General features: G+C 40.1%; 1 protein-coding gene across 3 annotated transcripts in view; it reads right to left on the minus strand.

Moving 5' to 3' along the window:
• The window catches only part of CDON (cell adhesion associated, oncogene regulated), an 83471-nt gene that overhangs the window by 53173 nt on the left and 13984 nt on the right, over nt 1–16314 (minus strand). For all 3 annotated transcript variants that reach the window (XM_072156573.1, XM_072156570.1, XM_072156571.1), the window contains one exon: nt 3528–3570. The gene's annotated coding sequence lies outside the window, so the exon portion shown is untranslated. The remainder of the gene's footprint in view (nt 1–3527; nt 3571–16314) is intronic.

Below are 16314 nucleotides of genomic sequence, written 5' to 3' on the forward strand. Positions count from 1 at the left end.
GATGTATATGGGATACAGTATATTACTAAGCTGGGGGGGGGCTGTATATGGGATACAGTATATTACTAAGCTGGGGGGATGTATATAGGATACAGTATATTACTAAGCTGGGGGGATGTATATGGGATACAGTATATTACTAAGCTGGGGGATGTATATGGGATACAGTATATTACTAAGCTGGGGGATGTATATGGGATACAGTATATTACTAAGCTGGGGGGATGTATATGGGATACAGTATATTACTAAGCTGGGGGGAGGTATATGGGATACAGTATATTACTAAGCTGGGGGGGGGCTGTATATGGGATACAGTATATTACTAAGCTGGGGGGATGTATATGGGATACAGTATATTACTAAGCTGGGGGGATGTATATGGGATACAGTATATCACTAAGCTGGGGGATGTATATCAGGTACAGTATATTACTAAGCTGGGAGGCTGTATATGGGACACAGTATATTACTAAGCTGGGGGGATGTATATGGGATACAGTATATTACTAAGCTGGGGGGATGTATATGGGATACAGTATATTACTAAGCTGGGGGGATGTATATGGGATACAGTATATTACTAAGCTGGGGGGATGTATATGGGATACAGTATATTACTAAGCTGCAGGGGCTGTATATGGGGTACAGTATATTACTAAGCTGGGGGATGTATATCAGGTACAGTATATTACTAAGCTGGGGGGATGTATATGGGATACAGTATATTACTAAGCTGGGGCTTTATATGGGATACAGTATATTACTAAGCTGGGGGATGTATATCAGGTACAGTATATTACTAAGCTGGGGGGATGTATATGGGATACAGTATATTACTAAGCTGGGGGGAGGTATATGGGATACAGTATATTACTAAGCTGGGGGGATGTATATAGGATACAGTATATTACTAAGCTGGGGGGATGTATATGGGATACAGTATATTACTAAGCTGGGGGGCTGTATATGGGATACAGTATATTACTAAGCTGGGGGGATGTATATGGGATACAGTATATTACTAAGCTGGGGGGATGTATATGGGATACAGTATATTACTAAGCTGGGGGATGTATATGGGATACAGTATATTACTAAGCTGGGGGGCTGTATATGGGATACAGTATATTACTAAGCTGGGGGGCTGTATATGGGATACAGTATATTACTAAGCTGGGGGGATGTATATAGGATACAGTATATTACTAAGCTGGGGGGATGTATATGGGATACAGTATATTACTAAGCTGGGAGGGGGCTGTATATGTGGGGCAAGATTTTATCCCTTTATAATGAAGGGATGTTTTATATGTGGGGTAGCATGCGGACAGTTGTGTTGTGAGGAGTATATATTATTGAGGAGCACAGTGTTGTTATCCAGGAGACTTTATACTGTAAGTGACTGTGGTATTTTTAGGGACGCCGGGTGGAGATGCTGCACGGAGCTGAAGATATCCGGCCATGAATTCAGCAGTGATACGTCATGGATTGGAGAACCCGGAATAAAGTCCTACTGATGGAAGAGATTGTCATCTATAAGGTACTAGATGTCACTAATGCCTCTTAGATCCTGTGGTCAGTCACACAGTGTCAGGGAGCTGTCTGTAGGGATGTTACTTGTTAATAAAGTTTAAGGATTTACTTAACAGGGAGCGGGGGGGGGGCAGCATTTTAATATTCGCCTCAGGCAGCAAATATGCTAGAATCGGCCCTGGCTGGCAGGCTAAATACTAGAGGGGCTGGCAGGCTATATACTATGGGGCTGGCAGGCTATATACTAGAGGGACTGGCAGGCTATATCCTGCAGTATATATTAGTATATACAGAGTATATATGGTATATTCTTTTCATCTCAGGCAGCAAAAAGTCTAGAATCGGCCCAGTTCAGCAGATAATAAGTATGAATACCTGGTTGACTGCAGGGAGGTTACAATACTGGGGTCTACCAGAGCCCCTGCGTGCAGCCAGTCATTCACAATTACCTGCTGCATGGGTTCAGACAATTTCCAGCATCATTATTATTGTCTTGTTTGTGCACTGCAGTCTGTTCTGAGGCCTGTATTACTTTACAAATGCAGTTTTATGCAGCAGTGGTTTCTGGGGGGTTATTTACTTATTTATGGTTTTTGGCGCACCTAAGGTTTTGGTTGATGCGGCCCCATGAAGGGTATCGGTATGACAATGCAGTGCACAACAAAAGGTTGTGCACTTCTGCTTTAAAGGAAATCTACCATCAAAATCAAGCATAGATAAACCAGGGGCACTTACTCATAGATGCATGCAATGTGACTGTGGTAATCTTCTTATATCTGTTATCCATGGCCTAATTCCATCAAAAATCAACTTTTAAAATTATGCTGATGAGCCTGAAGGGCTTTTGGGGGTGTTACCAGAGCCCCTCCGTACCTTAGCACTTCCCCCTCCCGCTGCCTGATTTAATATAGAAAATATATCAGTTTGATAACAGATATATTCTTTCTGGCTACATGAGTTTAGATCTAAATGGAATTTCCAAAAACCCCTGCTTTTGGAGGATATCATAAAGAGACTTGTTACATACAGTATCACATCTATAAACAGACGCTCTCCAATAATGACGTGTTACACATAAAACATTTTTTTAAATGGGCATGTCTTGAGGAGACTACTAGAATGTCCCGTGCAAGAGAATCGACAATGTAAGCCATACACCATGAACCCTTATATAGAGACAAATAACATAGGGGGTCATTTACTAAGGGCCCGGTTCGCATTTTCCCGACGTGTTACCCGAATATTTCTGATTTTCCCTGAATTGCCCTGGGATTTTGGCGCAAGCGATCGGATTGTGGCGCATCGGCGCCGGCATGCACGTGTTTAAAAAAAAAAATATGTCGCGAAAATTGCACTTACCTTCACTCGGCTCGGTGTATTCCAGTGCGTTCCAAGGACCTTCAGCGCAGCAGCGCCACCTGGTGGACAGTGGAGGAACTACCTTAATAAATCCCGTCCGGACCCGAATCCAGCGCAGAGAACGCGCAGCTGGATCGCGAATGGACCAGGTAAGTAAATCTGCCTAATAGTGTCACTTAGGAAATGAAGATACTATGAACTATTAAGTCCTTTACGCTTTCTTTTTAGTATCGTAGCAATTTTTCCTTTTCTTAAATAGAACCGGGACTAGACATTTTTATGTCATTTAAGTTTTTTTTTCATTTAATGTTTTTCCTTGTTCTTGTGTAGTTAATGTATCTATACTGATTAATGCTTAGTCTCTTGTACCCTAATTCTATGTGAGCATTGTATAGTTTCTTTTCTTTTTGTTCCTTTATAAAATTTAATAAAAAGTAAAATATAAAAAAATGGACTTGGGCCGGTAACTGTTGATAGATCACATGGCTCATACATCTAGCCTATGACTAGCTCACATAGCAACAAATCACAAATTGAAACTGGAGATGTTGCTCAGGACCATGACTCTAATGTTTGCACACGTTTTCACACCACATGCTCTCTTTATATACAGTCAGTTATTGCACGCTTACCTGAAGCAGCTGGCCTGGAGACGTCTGTCTGAGTGCCAAAATCCTACAAGCAAAACATATAAAAATAACAAAGAAATGTTATTAAATGAATTACGTATTTTAGCAAATCCACTAGCAGCAGCAAGATCAGATTTACAGCTGTCAGGCTGGCTCTGTGCTCAGTTCATCGCACTTTATACAGTGAGATCATTCAGGCCTGGGCAGGAAACATGGCCACTTACTAGTGTGACATTAGTGTGATGGGATTATGCTACTCACATAGGCACAAGCTACACCTTTATACAAGTATAAGGATCCAATGCATGGGGAAAATAAATGCAAATATGGAAAACAAAAATGGTTAACCTTTGCTTTTTGTTGACTCTACTTGTGGCTAGGAGGTGGTTATAAAGTGGTAAATGCAAGTATTAAGTGATGGAAGCAGTAGATGGTCCCCTCCTAGACCTTTTATGATGAGACCTGTTAAAAAGGTCAGCAACAAGTCCTGTATGGAGCGCTGCTTCAACAGTAACCTAGCATGGAACAGCCTCGGCCAGTGGTAGTTACCGCAAACAGTCCAGAGAAAGTGTCATTACTCACAGAAAAGATTGTCTAGAGCAGTGATGGTGAACCTTTAATAGTTTATTTTTCAATTCTTCTTAAGGTCCTGAGGACCCCAATATCTCTGACAGACAAAAGGGAAATTTAGATTGCTATTGGAGCTACTTTTGGGAGCCCCCTGAGTGAGGATTTTCAGGGGGCCCAGATAAGGAGGTCCAATGATAAACTGATAAACTTCTCATTCTTCCTGCAGTCTTAGGTAGACCAGGACCAGGATCACTAGAACGGGGGTCTACCGAGATGGCCATAGTTCATGGTCTCTATGGAGTTGACTTAGATTGCCAACTACAGCGGTCAGCAATGTCTGTCAGCACTGGTCTAGAGGGTCAGTTCTTCTCAACGTGTTTCAATAATACATAAGAGAGAGGTGTGGCAGACAGTCAATGCTCCTTCTTATATAGATCCTATCAAAGCTATATGTATAGTACAGTAGAGCAGTAGTTCTACTCGGGCGTCTTCTTGTTCTCTGCATAGTTTCACCACTGTTGTGGTCCACTTTGGACTTGTCATTGACAAGCTAATTATTCTAAAACTTACTATTAAAAGTGTGCCTCACTATTTGCATATAGAAATTATTAAATAAATATATTATTATCATGCTTATTCTAGAAAGGCTAAAACAATGTGAACTAGAAAAAGGGGAGTGGGGGAACCAATAATTACAGAAACATGTATACAATATAAAGGGTCTGATATCATTAAAAAACTAAAAAAGCGGAAATTGAAATATATTAAAACGCCAAAAGTTCAATTTCAACAACTTTCAGCCCTTGACTTCTGATGGATAAAATTTCCTCCCCTCCAATTGTAATAATTTTTTTCTATTGGTGCCAATAGATTACCCAAGTTTTGTGCTTCTCTATATAAATAAAAATAAATCCTGTAAAAAACAGATAAAAACCGCAAAAGTAGAGACTGATAGAAATATTGCCAGGGAGAGCAAAAATAATCCCAAATTATTTTTAAGTATATAAATGATAAGAAACTAAAAACGGAGAGTGTGAGCCCTCTTAGGAACAACATGGGGGTCATGGCGGAAGGAGATGCGGAAAGGGCCAATCTACTGAATGTTGCCTTCTTGACTGTCTTTACCCAGGAAAATCTCCTGGTGGAAGACACAATGAGGAATGATGTAAATTCTCTTTGAAATGTCAACAGTTTAACCCAGTAAGAGGTATGGCGCCGCCTCACAACAACTAAGATAGACAAATCACCGGATCCAGATGGCATACAACCTCAGGTTCTGCATGAACTATGTACCATGATTTGAGGGGTTTGTTAGAGATGCTATCCTGGAGTATCTCACTGTACATAACTTTATAGACCAGCATCAGCATGGGTTTATGAGAGATCGGTCCTGTCAGACTAATCTGATTGGCTTCTACGAGGAAGTAAGTTCCAGACTGGATCTGGGGTACGCTGTGGATGTTGTATATCTGGACTTTTCAAAGGCATTTGACACAGTGCCGCATAAAAAGTTGGTACATAAAATGAAACTGTTAGGTACTAGGGGAAAATCTGTGTATTTGGGTAAGTAATTGGCTTAGTGGGGGTCAGAGGGTCGTCATTAATGGCACATTCTCAGATTGGGTTGAAGTTACCAGTGAAAAGAAATGGTTGATGTAGATAAATGTAAAGTTATGTACTTGGGCCATGGATACAAAAACTACATTCTCAGATTGGGTTGACGTTACTAGTGAAGTGCCACAGGGGTCAGTACTGGGGCCACTTCTTTTTAATATTTTTATTAATGACCTTGTAGTGGGTTTACACACTCAAGTTTCGATATTTGAAGATTACACTAAACTGTGTAAAGTAAGTAATACTGAAGTTGATAGTTTAGCATTACAGAGGGACTTGTGGAAGCTTGAGGAGTGGGCAGAGAAATGGTTGATGATGTTTAATGTAGATAAATGTAAAGTTATGTACTTGGGCCATGGATACAAAAAGTATAATTATGTTCTAAACAGTCAATTACTTGGTAAAACTGGAGCTGAAAAAGACTTGAGGGTATTGGTGGATGGTAAACTTAATTTTAGTGACCAGAGCCAGGCGGCTGCTGCTAAAGCAAATAAAATTATGGGATGTATCAAGAGAGGAATAGATTCTCATGATAAAGACATAGTTTTGCCCTTATACATATCACAGTCAGACCACACATGTAATATTGTGTATAGTTTTGGACACCAGTGTATAAAAAGGATATAGTAGAACTGGAATGGGTACAGAGGAGAGCAACCAAGATTATTAGGGGAATGGGGGGACTAGAATACAATGAGAGATTACAAAATTATTCTGATTATTCAGTTTAGCAAAATGCCAACTGGGGGAGACCTCACTACAATGTACAAATATCTGAACGGACAGTACATTTTTGTCGGGTTTCCTGGCGATTTCCTATTTCTTGCGCACGTGATCGGGGGTGAAGACAACGGAATGCAGGTACGCAAACTCAACTGAGTTTGCGTACCTGCATCCAACCCTGTGCTGAATCCGCAGCATGCGCAGATAGAGTGGAGACCGTCGGCGCTTCTCCACTCCTATCTGCGCAAGTCCGCAAACTGATGCGTAATCGCTCGGCCTGCAAGAGTATGCAGGGAGGCGTGAAGCAGTGTAGCGGAGGGAGGTGGGAGGAGATTTTTAAAATTCAAAATCGAGGAGGATGAGCAGTTTGTGAAAGGGGCATTTACTTTGAGAAACAATGACCATGCCCAGGGGGCGACTAGGCAGGGAGCCAGGTAAAGTTTTATTAAAGTTATTACTTGAAAGAAATAAGCCAGGAATCTAATGAAAACTTGTTTCGGATATGCTTGGGATTGACTGTGGGCACGTGGGAGAACTTTAAAACAGTGTTTTGGTGACAGGTTCCCTTTAAACATACTTCTTCACCACATGTGCTTATAAAACAAAAGAAAGGTTGTGATGAGGTCCGCTATTTCTTGGAAAAATAAAGCAAGTTACCTACTACAAAGATTGAATTTACACTGAAGGGATCCAATTCACTCTGAACCACAATTATTTTCTATATGACGAAACATTTTGCATTCAAGCCTGTTTAACCGACATGGGACCAAATTTGTGCCCAGTTATATGTGGGATAATGGGAGTCCAAATACATATTCCATGAAGGTGGACCTGTCACAGATTTGGCCCTTTGCATAGGTTCATTGATGATGTAATCTTTATATGAGTAGGCGGTGATAATTAATAAAATTTTTTAGCGAATATCAATTAAAATTATTTACTGTTGGATTTTCAAGTTAAACTTAACCCCTTGCGGGTCCTGGTGCACGGAGAGGGCTCGCGGGCCGAGGCCTCTCCATAGCCGGTAAGTCTTTGCTGCATATTGCAGCAAAGGATTAGCGGTAACACCCGTGATCGGTGCTAGCACCGATCGCGGGTGCTTTCACATCGATCACCGCCGGCAATGGGCACCGCCACCTTGCCGCGGATCACCGCTTCCCGATGTATGTGCAGTATGGCAGTATATGGTAGGATCGATCAGACAACCTAGGGTTAAAGTACCCTAGGGAGTCTGAAAAATAGTAAAAATAAAAAGAAAGTAAAAAAAAAAAAAAATAATAAAAAGCTCTAAAAATTCACCCCCCTTTCCCTAGAACTGAAATATTAACAAACAGTAAAAATCATAAACACATTAGGTATCGCCGCGTCCGAAAATGCCCGATCTATCAAAATATAATAACGGTTTTTCACTGCGTTTAACCCCGTAACGGAAAATAGCATCCAAAGTCGAAAATGCCATTTTTTGCCATTTTGAAAAATATGAAAAATTAATAAAAAGTGATCAAAAGGTCGCACAGCCCTAAAAATTATAGCAATGAAAACGCCATCAAAAGTCACAAAAAATGACACCACCCACAGCTCTGTACACCAAAGTATGAAAAAGTTATTGGCGCCAGAAGATGGCAAAATCCCCCCAAAAAATTTTGTACAGGAGGTTTTAATTTTTTTAAATGTATGAAACCAATATAAAACCTATACAAATTTGGTATCCATGCAATCATACTGACCCAAAGAATAAAGTAGACATGTCACGGCGCACAGTGAAAGCTGTAAAATCCAAGCCCACAAAAAACGTTGCAAATGTGTTTTTTCACCATTTTCACTGCCTTTGGAATTTTTTTACTGCTTCCCAGTACATGGCATGGAATATTAAATATCGTCACTAGGAAGTGCAATTTGTTACGCAGAAAATAAGCCATCACAGACCTCTTTATGTGGAAAAATAAAAAAGTTATAGATTTTTGAAGGTGGTGAGCGAAAAATGGAAGCGAAAAAACTAAAAAAGGGCAAGTCGTTAAGGGGTTAAAATAGTTTATACCTCCAGAGCAAGCTTTGATGGATCTAGTAATTCTGTCAACAACTCCAGTTCTGGTGTTACCAGCAACGTAAACCCAGCAAATAAAAATATAAGTGGAGTAGACTTTTAAATGTATAGTTCACAGACATTGGAATATATTAACATGCCCCCTCATGAATACACCGGACATGCTTTGAGAGTGGTCCGGTGTTTACATTGTACTCTGCCGCAGTGTTAGATTGCGTTATCGGAGGTTTCCTCCTAGTGCCAAATTTCTGGGTGACAGGTCCCCTTTAATAAAACGGATACGGTAACTTTTTACAGAAACCAGGCTTTCATCCAACTACATATGCATTCACATCCCTATGCAATCTCTATGCAATCGAAGGCCAAGGATAGAACCATTGGCACCACTTTATACTGGTATTTGAATACCATTGAACATTTGCTGCTTTGCCTTATACTCTACCACTTTCTAACCTCCTATCCACATGTAACATGTAACAGTGCAGGTTACCTATTTTTTGCTTTCAACATTTGTTTTTTGTTCTTTTGGGGAGGTTTGTGGGTTCAGTCCCGGTTAGGTACAAGCAACATTTCTTAATAACTCTCTTGTGTGAGGTAGTTTGTGCTGATATTAACAAACAAGTTTATTTTATTACAAAGAAAAGAAGAAAAGATTCCAAAAGAATACTATAATACTTCCCCCTTTGTGAAAAATATTATAATATAAAACTATCACCATACTATAATACTACATACCATACTTTTTTTTTTACATAATAATGCTACATTAAAACTGTACTACCCCCTGTGTACACAAATATTATTACTACTATACTACCCGCTATGTTCATGAATATTGTAACTACTATATTACTGAAATTATATCAGAAAATATGGATTAGAATATTGCTCATATGTACAAGAATATAAACACTATAATATTGTTCCTATGTACAAGAATATGACTACTATAATACTGCCACCTATGTACAAAAATATAACTACTATAATACTGCCCCTATGTACAAGAATATAACTACTATAATACTGCCCCCTGTGTACAAGAATATAACTACTATAATACTACCCCCTATGTACAAGAATATAACTACTAAAATACTATCCCCTATGTACAAGAATATAACTACTATAATACTGCCCCCTGTGTACAAGAATATAACTACTATAATACTACCCCCTATGTACAAGAATATAACTACTAAAATACTATCCCCTATGTACAAGAATATAACTACTATAATACTGCCCCCTGTGTACAAGAATATAACTACTATAATACTACCCCCTATGTACAAGAATATAACTACTAAAATACTATCCCCTATGTACAAGGATATAACTATAACTATTATAATACTGCCCCCTATGTACAAGAATATAACTACTATAATACTGCCCCCTATGTACAAGAATATAACTACTAAAATACTGCCCCCTATGTACAAGAATATAACTACTATAATACTGCTCCCTATGTACAAGAATATAACCACTATAATACTGCCCCCTATGTACAGAAATATAACTACTATAATACTGCCCTTATGTACAAGAATATAACTACTATAATACTGCCCCCTATGTACAAGAATATAACTACTATAATACTGCCCCCTATGTACAAGAATATAACTACTATAATACTGCTCTCTATGTACAAGAATATAACTACTATAATACTGCCCCCTGTGTACAAGAATATAACTACTATAATACTGCCCCCTATGTACAAGAATATAACTACTATAACACTGCCCCCTATGTACAAGAATATAACTACTATAATACTGCCCCCTATGTACAGGAATATAACTACTATAATACTGCTCCCTATGTACAAGAATATAACTACTATAACACTGCCCCCTATGTACAAGAATATAACTACTATAATACTGCCCCCTATGTACAGGAATATAACTACTATAATACTGCCCCATATGTACAAGAATATAACTACTATAATACTGCCCCCTATGTACAAGAATATAACTACTATAATACTGACCCCTATGTACAGGAATATAACTACTATAACACTGCCCCCTATGTACAAGAATATAACTCCTATAATACTGCCCCCTATGTACAAGAATATAACTACTATAATAGAAAACTGTAATAGAAAACTACTATAATAGAAAACTATAACTTCTATTAGGCACCTCCGATGTCCAAGAATTTAACTACTCTAATGCTTCCTACACTGTACAATAATATACTGTTACTACTACAATGCTGTCCCCTTTGTACAAGACTAGAAAACAATAATACTGATTCAGACGACGATAGCTAGTTATAGAAGTGTCAGAGCTGCGGATACATTACAGCAGACACGTGCTCTGCCATCTTCTGCCTTATAGTCAGCGTATGCTGCTTCGCTTATCTTGGAGGTTTTACTACAAGGGGCCGAAAGCCAAGACCACCAGTTAAGAACAAATATTACACTTTGGCGGACATATAGACGCCAATGATCTGTGTGAAGAGACAGCCACACGTCTGAATGGACTGGAGTCTGTACAAGTCACTGGAAGATATGATATTACTCAGTGGCAGCAAATCAAGGCCACAAATAAGTTGTTTTCCTGGAACTCTGCTTTCTAAGCCTAAGGGAGATTAAAGACTTATAGAAGAAGAAAAAAATTGTAGAAGAAATATTTTCTATGCTTTTAAGTAATTCTGTACTTTGAAGCACCAGGCTATTGTGTCTTCCATACCAATTCTTTCTTATAGAATTCAGAGCTCTATTTTATCATAGGTCTTCATAAAACTTGGAGAATGTATTAAAGATGTTCTTCTGAATCCCTTCTTGCTAGGCAAAACAGACAGAAGCTGACCTAGGTATCAGATTTTATTAAAGGGGTTTCCCACAAAGAAAAGTTAGGCCCTATCCATGGGATGGGGCCTAACTTGCTTATCAGTGGTGTCTCAGTACTGAGACCCCCACAGATCGTGAGAACGAGGTGTCCCACCGACATCTCGCCGCTCCTCTGACTATTGGAGCAGATGGCTGCACATGATCGTTCTGCTCCATTAATCTTTACGGAGCTAATGAAGATTGCCGAGCGCAGCGCTCGGCAATTTCCGTCAGCTCCATTGAGATTAATGGAGCAGAATGATCATGTGCAGCCATCTGCTCCATTAGTCTGATGGAGCGACGAGGGGTTGGATCCCTCGTTCTCACGATTTGCGGGGTCTCAACACTGATAGGATAGGGCCTAATGTTGCTTTGACAGAAAACCTCTTTCAGCCTCTATGAAAACAGAAGAGCTAAGTCACAACGGTCTCCACCTAGTCATTCGGCAGAGGAGAAAAAGCTATAGAAAGTAATATAATGGTATTGGTAGTGTAATTCCTAATATACATACGCAATACTATGTAATATACGCAATACTATGTAATTTATGCAATGTTTGGCAAAAGGTTAGGTACATTTTAACTGAATCTTTTTCTGCACTTGCGAAATACCTGGAATAAAAGCATTTCATAAAATAGTGTAATCTTTATTAGTAAGTAAATAAAATAAAAATTCAGACAACATTAGTAATATTGTTGAAGGGGGTGGCCAGGAGTCACTATTAATGGCTAGTGGTGAGTGGGTTTGTCAGGTTCAAAAATTCAGGTTCAACAATTTCAGCCGAACAGTGGGGAAAAATTGTATTCCAGAACACGAACCCCATTGACCTGAATGTTAACAGCCAAACATTGCTGTAAAATGGTGGTAGTAAAGAGTAGAGTGCTGAAAAATTGGTGTAATAATAAGGCAGGTTCATGGACAAAAATGGGTCAAGGAAAGTATTATTTCTCACTTATTCTCATAGCGTTTAAAGCAAAAGCAATGGGACAACCACAAACCCATGAAAATGCCTTTATAGAGAGTGAGAAACATTGCTGTAATTATTGCTGTGGTAGAATTAAACTTTGTCTTCACTTGGAGTGCTGTTTTATCTTGGATGCTATTCACATGATGTAACTGTTAGTGATATATTTCTCTACAAGATGCCATTTTGGATCAAGCGGCCATTTTAGTATTAGTCGGGGGTCATGCTGAGCATGTTTGCCTGCCAGCTTCTCCTTGACATTTTATTACAGATAGTTGTCTGTTTTCTTCCCCTTATCTTGTTTTGGTTAGCAAGAAGCTTTTGGAGCCATTCTCTGTACCTTTTGTAGCTGGGATAATATAAATATATCTGTGAACAAGGCCTCTGAGAAAACAGTGCAAAATATATTAACCTTTTCAGAGAATGTCCCGGTGAATTCATTATGGTCAATATCATCTAAGCACTTTGGGACAGATTTATCAAGTGTCTGAAAGTCAGAATATTTCTAGTTGCCCATGGCAACCAATCACAGCTCAGCTTTCATTTGCCCAGTGCTCATGAATATTTTAAAGGGGATTTGTGATTGGTTGCCATGGGCAACTGGAAATATTCTGACTTTCAGACACTTGATAAATCTGCCCCCTTATCTTCTTGTCACGCCCCCCTTTGCTGATTTTTCTGTGTTTGATATATGCGGCTGTGTGCTAATAAAGATGAGAGTTTTCTGCATTTTCTAAGAGACTGGTGTGTCTTAGTTTGTGCTCTTGTCCCAGTACCGCAAGCCATGAAAGGGTTAATTAGAAAGTCACCTTGCAAATGATAAGGGCGGTTTAAGCCCTCGATAAAAATCTCTATCATAACATATATGTAATAAATGCAGAATACAAAATGTATGGTGTAGTAATAGATAAGCACATTGTTTATGATAAATATAAGTTGGTTTCTTATATTATCCTTTTTTTTGTGGGGGTTTGTGTTTTTTTGTTCCGAAAATATTTTTTCGCACTCATGTATCCTCCAGGAGCTAAGACACTACAGTTTGTAACTTGGTTAATTAAAGGGCGAGTGTTATCGATTTCCTTGTAGGCCATTGTGTCAGGAATGCCCCCATCAGCCATTGCTATGCTGCGCTCCCAGGTCTGCTCATTGTTGGTTGCTCCTCCGTTCCACCTACTCCTCTAATCCTTTGCTGAACATTCCTCTGATGTCAGATTATTGCAGATCAAAGCCGGCGTGTCCCTCATCACAATTATTTGAACTTAGCAGAATGATTTTGTTTTGTGCAAAGGACAGAGGACACCCTAAGGCTGCAAAATGAGATAATCCTTCCTGCCAGAGGTGCCCCCTGATCTGTGTGTCACTCTGTGATGACAGTCCTGCTCTGCCAGGGAAACCAGGTTGCAAGTAGTGACTGACCACAACGGTAAACCCATCAACAGGACAGTGACGGATCAAATATGTATTAAATCTCAAGAAAATGTACCAATGCCTTGATATTCTATACTATTGTAATTTCATGTAGGAAGTGGCATGGAGACCCATTCACCAATAGGATGGTACATTGAATGTTTAACAATGGTTTATACTATATTACTTAACATTAGCTATAACACTAAGGCCACATTCACATGACCCTATAGGGGACATATGTACAGCCACAAGCTTGCTGCCATACATACGCCCCCATAGACTGCAATGGCCATACGGAGTGGTGGCATGTGTGGCACCTTACCGCTCCATACACGGGAAAAAGATAGGACACGTCCTATCTTTCCCCGTGTATGCGGCCCGTATGACGTGCATTTCTATGAAGAAGGGAGGGGTCAACCTCCCTTCTCTCCATGGTGCAGGATGTATGCCTGCCCGGGCGGGGGGTATATGTTCGTTTAAATGTAGCCTAAAGGTGACAGGTGACTAACACTTAGTGTACAACAAAGTAACACACTTATATCCATGATGACAGAGAATGGGACTAGACAGAGCATGGGACTGGACATTTTTAAAATTTGGATACAAAAAAATGATACACTTATACTCTCATTGATAGGACAATAATACCCTAACATGTGGGGTACACTAACATTTGGGTTAACAGGACAGCAACATAAGGATATGTAGTGTAGAACATGGGTATGCTGACCTTTTACAGGTTCAGGATTGTAACATGGTGAAGCTTTTAATGACAGGGTAACGGCTTAGTGAAACTTGTGTCAGTTAATGACACACTGACATTTGGGCTCAAGGCAATTGCGTCATGACACTAAGGCTACATTCACACTGCCGTTGCCCGCCCGTACCGTACCGTAGCGGGCAACGGCAGTGTACGGGGAGAGGAGGAGGAGGTGAGCGCAGCTCACCCCCGCCCCTCTCCATAGCAACCTATAGCGCACGGCCCCGTATTACGGGAAAAGATAGGACATGTCCTATCTTTTTCCCGGGTACGGAACGGTACGGTGCCGCACGTGTGCTGCACCGTACCGCTCCCGTAGGGTGCCGTGCGCTCATAGGAGTGTATGGGGGACGTATATCGGCCGTATATACGTCGGCCGTATATACGTCCCCCATACGTTCGTGTGAATGTAGCCTTAGGTACAGGACAGTATCACACTGATATATGTAGCTATATGCATTGACACTAGGGGTGATAGAACATTTATACTCTGAAAGTAGTGTTGCAGAAAAAATTGTGGAATTCTGATATTTATATACCTTCACTGGTAATGATTTTCCTTTATTGGCAGTAACCATGTTGTGGTCACACAGTGAAACCTCAGGAAGGTATTAGGCGATTGAAGCCTGCCAGCTTCCTCCCTGGAGATCAGAATTTTGATTATTTCTAACCCAAAAAACACATGTCTTATCCTAAAAAAGTGAATGCAAATGATAAAGCTACACATTAAATTATCCTATTATTCAGTATAATTCTGACAGAGCAGAGTCTAGAAATATTCCTAATAACTTGTATATAATTTCTAGTATTTTACATGAGATTCTTGCTTTTATTATATAGTATTTTATTTTTACTATGGGAGTGGTTAGATGGCCACATTCTGTGTTACTAACATCAATGAGGTCATGTTGTGATAGTTGCTGTTTATTTTCTATATAGATTCCCAAGGTTTTGTACAACGTGTGTTGATTTAAAGGGAATATGTTGTGCCTTTATGGCCCTCCTCATAGGGCGCCAGGGTCGGATTGATACTGCCATGGGCTGTATGAATATAATAGCCCCTACAAGTCTGGAATTCACTTCCTACATCTGGTACTAGAATCAAGCTTCTTGGGGAAGGCAGGATGTGTCCCTTCTATCTGCTTTCTATCTGCTGTTTCAGGACCTTTGGAGGACCTTCAAAGGTTCTGAAATTGCTCTTGGGTACATGTGTATTGAGGTCAGGAATAGATGTATGAGGATTTCATGGGTGAAGATACTTGTGAGCATGGGTGTAGAAATCGTTGGTACAAGGGGTGCAACTGCGACCGGGTCCTTATAAGAGTTCAATATAAGAGCATGTGCTTTGTGCCGCTACTGGAATATGATAGCACATAGGGCACATGCGTTTTAGACTCTGAGAACCACAGGCCTGCCGTCAGTCTGCTTCTGGTTGAAGCACCGACCTAAGGGGGATGGGAAACTTTTGCTCACCTTTAAGCACAAGACGGGTGGCGCAGGACAGAGAAGAGAGACACGCTGCTCCAGCTCTCTACCTCTGAAGTCGAGGCAGTGAGGAAGGGTGAGGGGTTCCTAGCTCACATGTTTGCCAGGATCCCTTTATGATGCCCAGACCCCTTCACTGATGTCCTGGGGGAGTTTGAATTTTTTGTGAAGACTTTTGCCTCTACAAGTAGTGAGTTTATTGGGTGCACTGTAAGTGTATAATGTGTGTTGGATGTGTGTACAGTATCAGTGTGTCATATGTATTGTGTGTGTGCAGCATTAGTGTGTCATATGTATTGTGTGTGTGCAGCATTAGTGTGTCATATGTATTGTGTGTGGGCAGTATTAGTGTATCATATGTAT

This window comes from Engystomops pustulosus, chromosome 6 (genome assembly GCF_040894005.1).
Source record: "Engystomops pustulosus chromosome 6, aEngPut4.maternal, whole genome shotgun sequence".
Taxonomy (NCBI): Eukaryota; Metazoa; Chordata; class Amphibia; order Anura; family Leptodactylidae; genus Engystomops; species Engystomops pustulosus.